This window comes from Triticum urartu, chromosome 5A (genome assembly GCF_056163025.1).
Source record: "Triticum urartu cultivar PI428250 chromosome 5A, HENAU_Tu73, whole genome shotgun sequence".
NCBI classification, from domain to species: domain Eukaryota; kingdom Viridiplantae; phylum Streptophyta; class Magnoliopsida; order Poales; family Poaceae; genus Triticum; species Triticum urartu.
This window is the reverse complement of record NC_141877.1, coordinates 380315588-380320394: the sequence shown is the minus strand read 5'-3', so window position 1 is coordinate 380320394 and position 4807 is coordinate 380315588. Positions and strand designations below refer to the sequence as shown.

At 58.4% G+C, this 4807-nt stretch overlaps 1 pseudogene; it reads left to right on the top strand.

Moving 5' to 3' along the window:
* Positions 1-396: 396 nt before the first annotated feature.
* LOC147971472 (uncharacterized) lies at positions 397-2931 on the top strand (annotated as a pseudogene).
* Positions 2932-4807: the final 1876 nt, after the last annotated feature.

Sequence of the window (4807 nt, the reverse complement as noted above, 5' to 3'; positions counted from 1 at the left end):
GTCCAACGCCCAGAAGAAGGCCGGGCTCAGCCGGTTCAGAGGCCGGTGTATTATTTAAGCGAAGTCCTATCCACCTCGAAGCAGAACTACCCACACTACCAGAAGATGTGCTATGGTGTGTACTTCGCTGCTAAGAAGCTCAAGCCCTATTTTCAAGAGCACCCCATTACGGTCGTATGTACTGCCCCGCTTGCCAAGATCATAGGCAGCCGGGATGCATCCGGCTGAGTGGCCAAATGGGCCATTGAGCTGGCCCCCTACGCGGTCTTCTACCAGCCCCGCACCGCCATTAAGTCCCAGGCACTGGCCGACTTCCTCGTCGATTGGGCCGAAACCCAATACCTGCCACCGGCTCCTGACTCCACTCACTGGCGGATGCACTTCGATGGGCCCAAGATGCACACTGGCTTGGGAGCCGGCATCGTCCTCACCTCTCCCAAGGGCGACAAGCTCAAGTATACACTGCAAATTCATTTTGCCGCCTCCAACAATGTGGCCGAGTACGAGGCGCTCATACACGGGCTCCGGCTAGCCAAAGAACTCGGCATCCGCCGGATCTTGTGCTATGGCGACTCGGATTTGGTGGTCCAACAGTCATCCGGTGACTGGGACGCCAAAGACGCAAACATGGCGAGCTATCGTTTCCTCGTCCAGCAAATCAGTGGATATTTTGAGGGATGTGAGTTCCTTCATGTACCACGTGCCGACAACATGCAAGCGGATGCCCTGGCACGAGTAGGATCCACCCGACAACCATACCAGCCGGCGTTTCTCTCCACCGACTCCTCAAGCCGTCTGTCAAGCCGTCTCCAGAATCTGATTCCATCTTCGTGCCGCCTGACCCCAACGCAGTCGGATCCGACTTGGGAAACCAAGCAGGCGGCGCGGGGACTCCAACAGGCGGCCCGGGGACTGCCATAGTCGCACCCGGCCCGGGGAATTCGGAACTTAGCCCGGGGACTACTGCAGCCAGCCCGGGGACTACATCAACACAACAGGCGATGGCCGACTCCGACCCCAACTCTTCACTACCCAGCCCACCCGCCCCTATCACAGTGGCAGTCCTAACAATAGAAGAATTCACAGCTCCATCTTGGGCCCAGCCCATCCTCAACTTCTTAGTAAACAAAGAGCTGCCAACCGACGAGATCTCGGCAAGACAAGTTCAACGCCGAGCTGGAGCCTACACAATCGTCAACAGAGAGCTTGTTAGGCGCAGCGTCACTGGAGTCTTCCAGCGCTGCGTCGAACCAGAGAAGGGCACAACAATCCTCAGGGACATCCACCAAGGCGAATGCGGCCACCACACAGCCTCAAGATCACTCGTCGCCAAGGCTTTTCGCCACGGATTTTTCTGGCCGACTGCCTTGGAAGACGCCAAGGAACTAGTTAAAAACTGCAAAGGGTGCCAAGTTTTCAGCTCCAAGCAACATCTGCCGGCTTCTGCACTCAAGACCATCCCCCTCACCTGGCCCTTTGCCGTCTGGGGGCTGGACATGGTGGGCCCGTTCAAGACGGCACGCGGCGGCATGACACATCTGCTTGTCGCTGTGGACAAATTTACCAAGTGGATTGAGGCGAAGCCGATCAAAAAGCTGAATGGGCCGACTTCCGTCTCATTCATCGCAGATATTATAACCTGGTATGGCCTACCGCATAGCATCATCACCGACAACGGCACAAATTTTGCAAAGGGAGCACTGGCACGTTTCTGTGCAACACGCGGCATTCGGCTGGACCTAGCGTCCGTTGCCCACCCGCAGTCAAACGGCCAGGTCGAGCGAGCAAATGACCTCATCCTCTCAGGCATCAAGCCCCGACTGGTCGTGCCACTGGAGCGTTCGGTCGGCTGCTGGCTCGACGAGCTGCCGGCCGTCCTCTGGAGTTTGCGCACTACCCCAAACAGATCGACCGACTTCACCCCTTTTTTCCTTGTATATGGTGCCGAGGCCGTCATCCCAACTGACATCGAGTTCGACTCACCTCAGGTCACCATGTACACAGAGGCAGAAGCCAAGGAAGCACGAGAAGACGGCGTCGACCTGCTGGAAGAGGGCCGGCTGTTAGCTCTCAGCCGGTCCGCCATCTATCAGCAGGATCTGCGCCGCTACCACAGCCGGAAGGTCAAGCCAAGATCTTTCCAAGAGGGCGACCTTGTGCTCCGGCTGATCCAGCGAACAGCCGGCCAGCACAAGCTCTCAGCCCCTTGGGAGGGCCCCTTCATCATCAGCAGAGCTTTAGGCAACGACTCCTACTACCTAATCAACGCGCAGAAGCCGAAGGCACGCAAGAGAGACGATTCCGGCAAGGAGTCTGATCGACCGTGGAACGCCAATCTCCTCCGAATATTTTACAGTTAAAAAGCAGTACGTAGCACGCTACCTTTTGTAGTAAGTATGAGACAAGGGGTGCCCCGAGGAGTACTCGGGGACTACCCTCTTTTATCTATGAAAGATGAGTATCACGCATACGATTATGTTGCTACACTTGCTTTCTTCGCCCGGCACCGGGTTCGACCAGTCGGCCCGGGGACTCGCCGCCTCAAGTTATATCTGAAGTTCCACCTGCAGCTAGACAAGTAGTGTGCCGGCACCCAAGCCCCCTCTTGCCAAAAGTCGCAGCTCGAAGAAACGACTGTCCGACTGGCAAGAGCCAAGGGCAGGAAAGGATGCCCACGCGAAAAAACGGCTAAGGACTAACGAACTTATATAACACGAGCCGGCCTCCCACCTCGCCAGCCGACTACTAGAGCAGTCGCTGGCTGGCTTCCCGCTCACCTTGCTGCAATCTGAGAAAGCTCAAGTACTTGCCTTCCCAAAAACGACCAAGTCCTTCTCCGGCCGCAGACTGCAGAGCAGCTGTCCGGCTGGGAAGGCAGCGGCCAAGGGAAGGCGGCAAAGGAAAAAGCCAAAGGATAAAAAGCAAACATAAGCGGAAGCCAAACACATGCATAATATTTACACAAAAGACCTTCGAAAGGCCAGCATTCAACATAGTCTGAATACACCCCCAGTGGGTGGAACTGCGCAAATTTAAAGATTGTTCAAAGAAGTAACAAGCAAGAAAGCTAGGACGAGGATCAAGACAGGGGAGCAACAGGCGAGTGGGGCAGGTTGGCGAAGTCGGTGGTGCCGGCTAGAGGAGTGACCGGCTGGCGAGTCTCGTCATCGTTGCTAGAAGCACGATCGGGCTGAGGCGGGCTGGTCGCTTCACCATCCAGCGCAACATCTTCGTCATCCTCTCCCTCCTCCTCTTCGCCCTCATCACTAGAGACAATCTCCTCCGCCGAGTCCTCACCTTCGGCCGGGTTCAGCCCGAACCACTCCTCCGGCTGAGCGACGCCGGCGTCATCCACCTCAGGAGCAAAGGCATTGGTATCGGTATACTCGGCGATCGCCGAGGCGCGCTGGATGATAGCCGTCCGCACCGCCTCCAGCTCCTCGTCAGCCTCCTGCCGCCAGGTGCTCAGCTGGTCCAAGTTCAGCCCAGGATACCAAGCCCAGACGAACTCCAGGGCCCGCCCAGCGCCGGAGCGGGCCGCTGACGCCTTCCAAGCCTCGAAGCGGCCGACTGCGACCTCCAGCCAGTCGGCGGTCTGACTTGGGGTGCGCGGAATCACCTCGCCAGGCCAGAGGGCGGCCAGCACTTGCGCTCCGGCGCGCTGAAGACGGCGGAGCATGCGATGGGCCGGCTGCAGGCGGGCTTGAAGCCCCAGAAGCTGCTCCTCAAGTGACCGGCTGGCATTCGGCGCAATCTCGGCCCCCACCTGCCGTCGCGTGTCGTGGTAGGCCTCGATGGCTTGGGTGGCGGCGGCTGAGTAGCCAGGGAAGTAATCTGCGCAGAGAGGAAAGCAGCGACACAAAATCAAAAAATGAATCAGATAGTAGAAGGCAGGCAAGGAAGCAAAGAAGAAGGCGGCCTACCGTCAATCAAGTCTTCCACCCGGCTGTAGCCTTGGCTCAACGCCTGCCTCATCTCGGCCCAGTTTGCCGCCTCGGTCTCATACTTGGCTTTGAGGGTGGCCTCGCTGTCCTACGCCGCCTTCAGGGCCGCCCTGTGGCTCTCCTCCTGGTCGGCCAACCTCTTGGCCAGGCGGTCACGCTCTTGAGCCAGGGCGGTGCACTCGACCTCCTTGGCACGAAGGGCGGTCTGGGCTCCGCTCAGCTGGCTCCTCAAGTCGGCATTGGCCCCTACAATATAAAGAAAGATGTCGTCAGGAAAAGATCCGACCCGACTACTCGATAGTCGGCCCGAATCTCGGGGACTACACCCAGTGGGTGCACTGACGCGCCCCCACTTAAAAGAAAAACGGAGCGCTTACTCTGGCTCTCGGTCAGATCAGTGGCTTTCTGATTCAACTCCTGGGCCTGGGAGTTGAAGGCGGCTGCGCGGAGGTTGTGGTACTCCTGCAGAGAAGACAAGGGACGTGAGTAAGAACAAGATGGTAATCAAGCTTTCCAATAAGTTGCAAGCCGCCTGCTCAGCAGCCGGCTCGGAACTCGGGGACTACACCTAGTGGGTGCGCTGACGCGCCCCCACGGAAAAAATTAAAAGCAATCAAAGGAGAAGGAGGACTGACCCGAATAACCGACCGCGTCGTGAGAAACTCCTGGGTGTACTGCTTCAGCGCGGTGGCTTGGGCCTGAAGCCGGCTCCGGACGTCCTGCGCCGCCACATTCAGCATGGCTGTCCCGTCGCCCGACATCCACCTGGATGAGCTGTCGCTGGCCGCTTCTAGGTCCTGGGCAGACGAGCCGGCGTCCACAGTCTTCTGCGCGTCCGGCGCTGAAGTCGCCTTCCGCACGCG